General features: G+C 42.3%; 1 protein-coding gene across 21 annotated transcripts in view; it reads left to right on the forward strand.

Annotated features, from left to right (window-relative positions):
* Rbfox1 (RNA-binding Fox protein 1) overlaps window positions 1–12,967 on the forward strand; it is an 886,300-nt gene that overhangs the window by 632,984 nt on the left and 240,349 nt on the right. The window lies entirely within an intron of this gene.

Raw genomic sequence — 12,967 nt, forward strand, 5'->3', positions numbered from 1 at the left:
TAGATTGCCCGTGCCGTACGAGAAAATTACATGATGGGCAGGGCTGAGAGGCCCATGCATTATTAGTATTACTAAAAATTCAAGAAATCGTTTAATTATTGAATCACTGTTGTTCTTGTTTATGTGGATGTAGTTATATAATAATTATAATAGTTACAAAATTACCACCATGAATCGAAAATAAGAACCAATTATTTCACGAGTGTCACGCACATATTTTATCATTCACTAAACTTCCCAAGAAACTATATTAATGCTGCAGCCGGTGTTTCTTTATATATGAAGTCACATAGTTGATACAGGTATCAGTATCATGTTGGAACATACATTCCAAAGAGCCGGGGGAAGGGGGAGCGGATGCTAGATAGGCCTACTACGCGATTTTTCCCCCACGTAGATACGTTTATGATTTTGTGAACAAAGGTAATAGAGAGACATTGAGAACACAACTATGAACAATGAAATGTTCAATTTTTTATAGAAATATTCACAGCTGAAAAATCGAAAAACAAGAGGTGGTGTGCTTAACAGCCCCCCCCCCCCCCGGCTAAGCTAGGGTTAAATTGTTGTTCGTAGATAAATTTCCTTCTCGAATGCAATTAAGAATCCAAATTCAATACACACACACACACACACACCTACACTTTCTCACACTTTTGTAACTTGGTAACAAGGATCATCTACCTACATGAACGTCCGCAGGATTTTTTTCCAGGGAGGGGGCAAGCAAAGTATTATTTTTCCAGGGGGCAAAGGAGGCATATTTTCCCCCATAATAGTGATGCCCCCTCAAAAACCACCATTTCAGTCTGAAATTATCATGTTTTTTCAACGAATTTATAATGATTAACATAAATTACTGTGACAAATGAAATTGTGTGAAATATATAATTTTTAGGTGGACATTCATTTTCCATGGAATTGGGGCGTGGCCCTCCCTTGCCCCCCTTCCGGACGTCCTTGTCTACCTACACGCTTCGCAGAAGAGGAGCTAGGTTTTGCTTGCTTCTCCGAATCCCAGACACTCCACCCATTGACGAGTGTAAATGCGATTTCTCGTTCAACCGGAGAATAAATGTAACCGCGTAGGTTTTTGCGGGCAGAGTTCTATAGAGAAATACTTGCGTGGGAATACCTTTGTTAAGGCCTGATATTCGAAATTTAATTATAACTAACATTCCTGCAGCTTCGTTCGCAGCCTACGCCCTTCGTTTGCGTCTTTCCCTTTGATTGGGCCGAGCTTGATAGCTTCCCTGGCGCCGATGTGTTCTCCGTGCGTTGCTCGGTTTCTGCCTTTGTGCCTGCATGGTGACAGTCTGCATTTGATGGGATTCTATTCATTCAATGATGGATGCGCAACCGCTATTCTGCGGTTTCCATGTTTTGAGAGAAGACCGCTAGTGACGTAATATCTACGTTGTTTTAAAATAACTGACATTCAGTAAACATGGCGTTTATCGAGTCTTCTTTGAAATATTCATTGATAGGATAATTTTCAGAAAGATTAACTTTAACACTAGCATACCCGAGGGGTGTTGTCAGGCCTCTGATTTTTTCAATATTTCAACTGTGAATTTTTTTATAAAAAAATGAAATAAATGACTTCAGCGCCCGATACGATGAAACTTTTGGACCACTTTTTTCAGAGATTGTTGGTGTACGTCACCCTTATTGCATTGAATTATGAAACAAAGTATATATAAATGTCCAGTAATGGGATAGAGCGACATGCCAGCGCTACATCCATCTGTGTGCCCCTCCAAGGAACTGTCGTAAATTGTATTCGCGGGCAGCAGGTGTGGAAGAGAAGCGGTTGTGTATTTTGCTACCCCCGTCGACGGTTTAACGGTCTTTCCAGAACCTCGGGTCTGAACATTCGTAACTGTGTGATCTGCCATACAGCATCTCTGTAACAAGTTTGTTCATGATTGTCCTCTAAACAGTGGCGGCGATTGGGTTCCAAAACCCGGGTAGGGGGGGCAAGGTGCCAAAACTGGGGGTGGGGAAGACAGTAAGTATATTTCCCTTTGTAGATAAGCTTTATCATAGTTCGGGAGCAAAAGTGGCGAAAAGTGGGGTGCATCTGCCCCCCTTCACTTCCCCTAATCGCCGCCACTGCCTCTAAACTTGGAATTATACAGCGTGTCCCAAAAATGATTATCGGGATTTCTATTTCCCTCATATGTGGTGTACAAGGACAAAGCTTACATGGGAGTAAGCAACTCAACAAGTTACAAACAGAGTATGGCGGCGATTGGGGGGCGAGGTGTGGTAGTCGCCCCCCACCCCCACCCCCCGCCCCCAGGTTTGTCCTTTGCACCCTGGTTATGGAACCCAATCGCTGCCACTGTGTGAGCACCTTTCGTGACACGGCACACAGCCATCCGGTAGTCCAATGCTTCTCGACGCTTTCGTTCGACACTTGGACGTCCAGAAGTCTCCCCTTTGCAGACGCATCCAGTTGATTGAAACTTAATAAACCATCGACGAATGTTGTTATGGGACGTAGGATTACTTCCAAATCATCGTCGAAAAGCTCGTTGAACTGAAACAGCAGAACCTCACCTTGCAAATTCAATGACACAAAAAGACTTGTACACCTACGCCGCTGCGACTGATGGGAAAGAAATGATATGCGCTCATGGTAGCAAACTTCGACAGTCGTTCTTATCGTACATAAACATTCACCTTCTCCTGTTGCAATATACCAACTACTTGAAACCCCTATAATTATAATTATAATGATTATAATCATTTCGATACACGCTGTACTTGAGATTTGTCTTCGGTATCACCCGTGAAAACTTTCTATAGATATTGGAGTTTCGCTTGAATAATGGCAGCTGGACACCTCTGTTCCTATGGCAATTAAACCTCACGTTTCAAGATTCCAGGCACTCTGTCCGTGTCGGTTTACAACAAATATTTACGCATGAATCCTATATCATAACAATTATACTTTTGCACACCAGAACTTAGTACATATTCGTAATAGTTCTCCTCGGATGCATGCTGCACAGATTTAGCATGACCGCACTTCTTATGAAGGACAATGTATTGAGAAGCAGTGTACTTACACCACTCTCTGCCCTAATTTAGAGATTATTTTTCGCATAAAAACGATGGAGCGAGAAAGAGTTCGCGCATCGTTGAACTAATTAACTTCGTAATGAAGTCGCAGCGGCAGAATGTCAATATTATCTTTTTAAAAACCCAACACAGTATCATTAGTGCTCGCTCCCCCCTCGTAAGCCACTGCTAAAATTCGAAAGGAACATAGGAGAGGAAGTGAATTGGCAGTGGGGTACAGTTAGTGAAGAGAGCGGAAAGGTGCTTGGGATATTTTTTTCACTTCATAATAAAAAATTCTGGATGTTTTTCTCCAAGCTAATTAAGATTGGATATTTTTTCATCTTTTTTGTGTGGAAATTTTTCATTTGTGTATTGATGCATGCTGTCAATGCCAATTAACGTGGATTTAGGTCCTCAAATACCTTATGTTTCAAGCAGTTGTCTAGGACTTCCTCTTCAGTTAGAAATGACTCCATTATCCCATACATAATGTGACAATATGAAGAGGCGAAATACTTTATATGGTAAATGCGGTGATCTCTTTAATTCTAAGATATCTTAAGTTGCAATATAATTGTGGAAGATTGTTCTATTTCATTCATGCGATATTAGCATGTACAGGATTACTCCTACTTGGAATAGATTATGAAGTTTCGAATTATTATGAAGTATATGTTACTTTTTCTATTGGTGTTCGTTACACAGATTGCATTTATTTGTTATTCAAGAACAATATTTATTTATTTGGTTTCAGCAGCGAACATGTTGGCTCCTATACGTACATAAACCCCAATCCAATATCCAAGCATAAGAATTCTGGCTTAACAGTATTTGTATTATTTTTGTTTTACGTCGCATTTGTCCAAATTCGGCTGATCGCGGCGATGAGGATAAGTGGTGATCATGTAAAATTCATAAAGGAACACTAACAAACAATACCGAAGCCAGGACTCGAACCATGGAACTTCGGTGGTGAGGTCTAAAGTCGATCACCGATCGGCGTGTTGCCTAATACGAGTAGTTAATGGCAGTGTGTATGATATAAATGGCTATAGTGAGATCAAGCTGAATTCTGGCTGGTGGAATGCCTTTATTACAAAGAAACTTGCAGTCAAAAGTACAGGGCTATTCTAAATGATCTTCCCGATTTCAAAGTTTAATATATCACGTTTATTTAGTCACAATGACATGCAAATTATTTTAAATGAAAGAAAAACTCAAAAAGGTTTTAGTGTATGGCAAAGCTGATGTTTAGTTACGCGTTCTGCCGCTAGGGCGACAGTAAATCAAAATGGCTGAAAACGAAGACCGGAGAGCATTTTGTGTCCTGGAATTTCATGTACAACACTCAGTTATTTGTGTCCAACGAAGTTTTAGGACGAAGTTCGGGTTTGATCCACCAAGCGGGCCCTCAATTCGGAAGTGGTATAGACAATTTAAAGAAAGTGGGTGTATCTGCAAGAGTAAATCAACAGGCCGGCCAGGAGTTAGTGAAGAAACAGTTGATCGGCTGCGTGCGACTTTTGTCAGAAGCCCCAACAAATCAACGGTTCGTGCAAGCAGAGAATTGAACTTGAAGCAGACAACAGTGTGGCACCAGTATGTCAGGAGGGAACTCAACAGAAGGTTACCAAATCAATGGATAGAACGAGCTAGTCGTGAGGATCAGGTTCTGCTTCCTTGGCCCCCCCGTTCGCCAGATATCACCCCGTGTGACTTTTTTTGTGGGGTTATGTTAAAAACAAAGTGTATGAGCCTCCCCTACCTAACAACTTACCTGAACTTCGAGTACGCATCCAAGAAGCAGTTGCGTCCATTGACTCTGAGATGTTGGGAAGAGTGTGGCAAGAATGTGATTATCGGCTTGATGTGTGCCGAATTACAAAAGGCACTCATATTGAGCACCTTTGACGTGGAACATAACACGTATGTATGTAAATAAAACTTTTTGAGTTTTTCTTTCATTTAAAATAATTTGCATGTCATTGTGACCAAATAAACGTGAGATATTAAACTTTGAAATCGGGAAGATCATTTAGAATAGCCCTGTATAGTTAGGCCTACCGCTGCCCCCTTTTGGGGCAAGGAGCGGTAGAATCCCTTCTCCCCCAAGCAGCCAGCAGGAAAACAGGATTTTGTCAAAATTACCGTTCTGCGCTGTGAATGGGGGCCGGTTCTTACGGCGGCACTGCTCTAGTTTTAATACTATGTTTTTCAAAATTGTTCCCCATTATACGCTACAGAACTAGTTGATGATACAAAATGTACTTTGATTATCGGAACAGAGTTCGCCTGGGAATTATTGTAGCGGTCAGAAACTCGTATCTGTGTAAGCACACACGTCTGGAGATGGACTGCTTATCTTTGAGATATTGCGGCAGCACCGTGGGGAAGCGAATGTCCTTTGTGCGACCGTTCATGTAAATCGGGCGCTGGGTGTGGGGCAAACACCATACGGCACCAGAACAATAACGCTGCGGCCACCAGTGCTGACACAACACAGGTAATTAATTTCGCCTCCTTTTTCATCCTTTTTTTAAGCAGCGGGAGACCTGACCAGCATCCCAGATCGAATCCCGCCCCTTCCCCTCCTCTCTCAACCCCCACAAACCGTTTACCGATAATCGAGAAATTCCCCAACTCCAGCGGCCAGGTCCGAATGAGAACAATAAAGCCTGTTGTACAATGCGGGCTTCTGTTATTTATGAAGCACCCAGTGATGCAGGAGGGTTTTGGCGCGGACGTCCGACGTATGTCACATGTGAAATGTTGCAATGTAATCCTGCATCGCTTAAAAAAAAAAAGCACTACGCGTTCAGTTTTCAGTGTGATTTATACTACGGTTGTTTTGAACCAAATTTGTGGGCAACCACCTCTCGACTCATTGCCTTTTGACAGAGTTTATATGTATTTGAAGAAATATAAAATATTTTTCCAGTTAATAGTGTTGCCCACAGGACGAGACGGGACAGGCTTTTAAAAATTCGAGACGAGACGAGATTGATCATGTGTCCCTTTGACAAACGAATATTTTCGAGACGAGACAGCATTTCACAGCATTTCCACGAGACGAGACAGGAAAAAGTCTCGTCTCGTGGGCAACACTAGCAGTTAATCATCCAATGTTCAACAAAAGTGCAGACATTGATTTTTTCAAATTCGAATAGAATAATACAGCTGGCCACTAAGCCCTGGGTAACTTATGAAGTACTCTTATGATAAAATGCACTCCTCGCAAAAGGTTTGGAATTTTGGTGATAGACACGGCCTCGGAATGCACCACATGGTGTCTGTCTGGTGGCCGTTCTCGTCTTTTCGCCGACATATGCCACCGTACCTATCACCTATTGCCTAATATAATACTATTCCAAACCTTTTTTGAGGAGTGTATCATTGTTATATCATGATAACTCCCATAACAGTCGTTCAAAATCTTCGGTATTTTGTCAACATACAAAGATAATGTGTGTCAGTAGAGTACATAGATTTTTTTTCTTCAGTAGAGTACATAGTGTTTGGGGAGCCACGATGGTGTAGTCGGTATGGCGTGTTACTGCCGCGCGAGAGACCCAGGTTCAATTCCCGGAGTGGGCGATCTAAAGTAGGAATTATCTTTTTCCGCCTTGGCTCTGGGGCTCACCCAGTCTCAACTAAATGTGTACCTGGGGTAAACAGGCCGGAGTATGGTGCTGATTAGATCACCTCCACCATGGCCGAGATCAATATAATGTGTGGGCCCTACCCCCACATCCCCCTAATACGCTTCATGGCATGGTGCTAAGTGCACCGGGATGTTTACCTTTACACAGTGGTAACGGGTGATATCTCAGCGCGCTACGACACCAGGAGTCCCGGGTTCGAATCTCAGCCTGGACATGTGTGTTTTGTGAGTGTGTCCCTTCCTTAATCCCATCATATCATCACTCATCCTTATCTTCGCGATTAACCAAAAGTGGCAGAAAAGCGAAGTAAAGTAACCAAACCAATCAATTCATAGTACCTATAGTCTTTGTTTTTGTCACAATTGTAGAACATGAGAGCACCTCCTCCGCCTCCAAGCCACCACCATTGGTAGAGCAAACGAATGAAGGGCAATTGTGATGAAGCCAAAATCACGGACAATTGCGATGATTTTTAGACGGTGAAGGTCATTTTAAAAATTAATGATAGGACAGTTGCGACGATCAGGAGTCAGAACCTAACCTAACCAAAGACGCCACAGAACAAATAATGCTGTAGAAGGTTGGAACAACAAAGTAAATAGGTGGCTTGGAAGACCGCATCCAAATTTTCATGATGTTCTGGCCTGCCTCGAGAGCCAAGCAGAAGACACCAACATCAAGTACATGCGGATGGAACTTAATCTTGAAGGTCAGGAAAGGAAGAAACTTGGCGAGAGAGTTGGAAAGTGTATTCGCAGATATGAGGAAACGGGCCACTTCAGAAGGTGTCTGTTGGCTCTAGTCCATGGTCAAAAACTTGATTGAACCAATACCCAGCCGAAAATATCAATATTTCACATAATTCTCTTGTAAGAGGTATTGTACAGGGTACTAAGTCACCCTTGAATTTGATAGAAGATTTAATATGTTATCGCAATTGTCCATCCGCCCTTTCATTTCTGTGTTCATCGCAATTGTCCGACTACCAGAGCAAACCTCCTCCAACCAAACCATGTTCAGTTCCAAGGGCTGCTATAGACGGTGGTGACATGCAAAGAATCTACAATACAATATGTTACATGAAAATGTCATATCATCATTCATCCACATCTTCCAAATTAGCCAAAAGTGCCACAAGAAGGAAAATAAAGCAAATCAATCAATACACCTTTTAATAACCCCTAACCACCTGTAACCAACTGTGGAATGGAGAATATCAAAGATTCATACTGTTAAAATAAGTATGGCGTTACCGTGGGCAATTTATTTTTGTCACTGTGTGACGCCCGTCGCAAGGCTGTCAATTATTTTGGAGGTAAGACTTCGATAAGTTAATACTTTTTTACTCCAATATGTTTTCTTCCCTTACCCGGAAGCTTACTGTGAGGAGGGGTGTGCCAACACTTCATTTTATCACGGATGACGCAAAAGGTAAACAATAGGCTATGGCGGAACGCAGTTGAGATTCGTCGCAGAATTCTCCGTTGTTGGTCGCTTCTTCTTCTCCTAGCTGGATAGAGGAAACGTGATAAAATTTAATCGGATTTGGTGCATGATTTATTTATGAGGTTGACAAGTGCTTTACGACCCGGCAACAGTCTTCTCATTTCCTTCTGATCCAGACGTGTTGCACCTGTTCCCAAAGGATTTTTATGTCGCGGACCAATCATCGGCGAAGAAAACGGCTCCCCCGGGTTTCGGTGCCAAAGCATCCGTTTCTTTCTAGTTCGGTGCAGGGCGCGAAATTGCATTTTGGTAAACAATTCGGGTTTGTGTGGCACCGAAGCACCGCTCCCACGATTCTTATTATTTCTTCTCTGAGACGGAATAGGAATTTCAGTTCCTCCGATGCAGCGCTAAACTGTCCGAGGAACACCTGCGGTCAGTACATTTCATATATTTCTTTAATTTTTCGAAGTACTCAATGCCGAAAGTATATTCTTAAACCCAGACCCGTAGCCAGAATTTTATTTCAGAAGAGGCTCATCCCTCATCAGCAGTCACCATCTAAAGGCGTTAAAGGGGGGGGGGGGAGTGTAGAAGCCCTGATTCCGTTTACAAGACTCACGTGGGCGAAGCGCACAAGGGAAGTTCGGTGGGCGAAGCTCACAAAGAGAATTCGGTGGGTGTACTCTTCTGTACAAGCAACTTGTATATTACTAGAATGACTAAATATTTACAAAATGACATCTCGATCTACCGATATAACTTTGACTTTTCTGTACAGTAGTACAACCAACTTGTACAAGCGGCCTCATGACCTTGTCAATTGGCATGCTATAGACTTAAAATTATGGCACCTTATTTAAAAATGAATATACAATATGGCGGTTTTCGTCTCATGTCGCACAATGTGTCATAAGTAATTACAAAATGACGTCATTTACAGAGATAACCCTTATTCTAGCTTCGTAATATGCGCCAGTGTACGTAAGCATTTCAGCAAATCTCCTTCCAAGTACATATTCAGAACCCTCCGCATTCGTTGGTCAACCTAACCTAACAAGAATATTCACGGGCTCAGGTTCAGTTCGGGTTAGCCTCACTGTGCATGAAGTGAACTTAAGTCACCAAATCCATTAATCACTCAATAACAATATTGTTTCTATGCTTCAACCACGGCACCGAAGCCCTGTAGTTGAATTTCTCAGTATATTATACAACTTATTATACAAGATGTTTAATCCTGCTAAAGAAATAAAATTAATTATACTAATTACGAGTATATAGTGTTTGAATTAGATATTTGTAGGGTTTCGGGGGGAGCTTCAGCCCCCTGGCTACGTGCTTGCTCAGACCAGTATGTGTATTGGAAGGTGGGATGGCCAAGTTCCTCGAGTGATCAAATTATAATCTTGCCACCTAAGGCACGAAACATCTGCCGAAGGTTCATAGAGTCCCGGCGTAGAAGTGGGTGTGGCATCATCAGTTGTATCTAATCGTCATATATCCTCATCGTCGAAGAAGTAACGAAAAATGCAACTATGCGAGAAATACAAATTCACACGTGGTAACATGAATCCCCCTCTATTTCAACTGGCGATCAACAAGGTATTCATCCTCCCTCCAGTAACCCACCATTTCTTCAGATTTTCGCATCTTAAATAGGAAATGCACTCTCAGATGTCATAGTGCCAACTTCCCAATACATTTTGCCATTTACAGAAATCCTACATCGTTATTGTTTGCAAAAAATCTGCAACGTATTAACAAGTTTAATGGGAGAAAATCATAGAAAGAGAGATGATGTGTCAAGCCTGGTCAGTCTGCCGTATTTGGTAGAGATCGCGCTCGTGTGCATGTGCAAAGCAAGCAGAGGTACTGTAGCGTTGTAAGGCGTTTTGAGCTAGGCAGGAGGCTACGTCGGACTCGTTCCTGCAGTGGGAAACCTCTGGTCATCTGATTCGTGAGTAACCGTGTAGTCTGACATTGTAATAATTACAGAAGAAACAGTTTATTGTATTCATGTAGTTAATAGTAATAAACTGGATTTAGCCTCCACCCCTTAACAGTGGTCCGTGTATACATCTATGTGCATATTAAATAAAAAAGAAGTTTAATTTACACATCGTCTGAAACTCTGTTCGAAATTCAAGGCATGGAATCACACTACCAAGTATACCATACGTATTGCACACTAGAGATTTAGTTAATAAAGAGGTATACTTGACTTTCGAGACGAAACATGCGGTGTGATTTCGAACCAGGGTTCTTCGGTTGGAACTCTGGACAAGGCATGTATGTATCATTGTGTGTTCCTCTCATCGTAGTGATTAAGCCAAGAGGTAGAAAAGTGACGCCGCAAAGGGACATTGTACTGAGATTTTTTTTACCGTCGGTTGCTCATTGTCTTCTATACTCATCCTTGCGACCAAAACACATCCACGGACAACACAGTGTCGACTTGTAATCAGAGGTCTGGAGTTCAATCCCCCGTGGCAGGGTCAGCTCAAGATAAAATATTCACCAGAGCGAGGTGGATTTTGGCGCAACTTCATTAATTTCTACACTGCCACTCACCTAACCTTCCACCTTGGAGTCCGTAATTTTCAGCACACGTAAGAAAAGAATGATGATATTATATACGGTTGTATCGAGGTTGTTTAAGTCCACTTTATGCACAGTAAGGCTAATCGGGACTGGACGTACAGTTTAAAGTGGGATCCGAACCTCTGGTATCGAACCTGGGGCCCTTTGATTACAAGGCGACGACGCTATCTACCACTGCTCCATCGGGGAAACCTGTATCGAGGTTGTATACGGTTGTATTTTCTAAGTACTTAAGCGTTACTGTCGAAGATCAACTTAATGATATCACAGTAACAGTAATCCGATCCATTAGCTTAAATTGATAAATGATTTTGCAACATAATTATGATGTTATGGAACAGCAACTTCAATTATTTTTATCTTCTCAAGGGGAGATTTGACGCCCCGGCAGTCGCACGACCCTTAAGCCACCCCTGTCCATTGGAGACAAATTGCAACAGTGATTCGCATCTCGTCCAGTTCGGATTAGCCTACCTGTGCATAAAGTGGACGTTAATTTTTTGACAACGAACAACACAGACTTCAGTTGTCGTGGTGCTCTGAAAACTAATGCAGCAGAAGCCGCCATCTTTCTCTCAAAGCGAGCAAAAAGGTAGCCGTAACGAACCTCAATTTGAACCGGGACCGCCGGTCGGAATCTCAGATTAACCGCATCCTTAAATCATCGGGTAAAGTCCTCGGGAGAGCCTTTGAAGGCGAAATTGCGCGCGTGTTTTATTTCCGCGAGAAACGAGAGGCCATGTTGAACGAGGCCACATCCAATAAGGTTTGGTGACGCCAGGGCATTCCTCAAAAGGCACCGTTTTGTGTACCGTGTGCTTGCTGGATTTTTTCCGGCCAGAAAACAAACTCATCCCTAAATCACTGCCTTTATTGAGCTCAAAGGAAGTTGTTACACATGCTAATCAAGACTAGACCAACAGCATTAATTCAGAAGCCCGAAATGGAACCACAACCCGGATTGGGCTCGAAACCATTCGATTGCGGTGTTATAAAAAATAACTATTCTCTCTCTGTCTCTCTTTCTTAATTCGTTGTTATTCTTTTTCTATACGCCGACCCCGTGACGGTGTGGTTACCACTGCGCGCTATGACGTCAAAGTCCCGGGTTCGAGTCCCGACCTGGGCGTGGGTGTTATTTTTGAGGATGGACAATTGCGATGACATTTTAAATCTTCGGTCAAATTGAAGGGTGACTTAACACCCTGTACAATACCTCTTACAAGAGAATTATGTGAAATATTGATATATTCGGCTTGGAATTTGGTTCAATCAAGTTTTTGATCATGGGCTAGAGCCAAGAGACACCTTTTGAAGTGACCCGTTTCCTCATACGTGCTACTACACTTCCCAACTCTCTCGTCACCTTTCTTCTATGACCTTCAAGATTAAGTTCCATCCGCATGTACTTGATGTTGGTGTCTTCTGCTTGGCTCTTGAGGCAGGCCAGAACATCATGAATTTTTGGATGCGGTCTTCCAAGCCACCTATTTATTTTGTTGTTCCAACCTTCTACAGCATTGTTCTGTGGCGTCTTTGGTTAGGTTAGGCCCTGATCGTCACAATTGTCCGTGATTTTGGCTTCATCGCAATTGTCCGCCATCGTAATTCTCCTAGATTCATTTTTGAGTGTCCCTTCATCATATCATCACTCATCCTCATCTTCGCGATTAGCCAAAAGAGCCAGAAAAGCGAAGTGAAATAAACCAAATCAGTCAGTCAGTCAACTCTTTCTATCTTTGTTGCTTTCTTTCTTTCTCTCTTCCCCCCCCCCCACATTCCTTACTTCCATCTCTCGTGAAATATACATCTGATGTTCATTACCTCGATTTGTTGCAGAGAGAAAAAGAGCGCGAGATCATTTTTGCTCCAAAAGCCAAAACGAAGGGATACGTTTGAAAAATAAGTGTTCTTGTATTGAAACTTATTTTTGAGTTGTTTTATAAATTTTAATTTATATGTTGATGCTTCTTGTAATTTTTGAAATTGTGAGGATGGGAACATTTTCTCCGTATTTCTCAGTCAGCTACGAGAGACAAAGAATGTTTCCCTTTTAAAATTGAACTTGAAACTAGCACATCCCAGCTCCCAACAGAAGCTTACCTGATGTTGCAAAAATGTGGCCCGAAGACAGTGGAGGGTCAAAAGCAATTTTGGCTAGATAGACCCACGAGTCATTTTAC

This window comes from Lepisma saccharinum, chromosome 15, assembly GCF_977018435.1.
Source record: "Lepisma saccharinum chromosome 15, izLepSacc3.1, whole genome shotgun sequence".
NCBI classification, from domain to species: Eukaryota; Metazoa; Arthropoda; class Insecta; order Zygentoma; family Lepismatidae; genus Lepisma; species Lepisma saccharinum.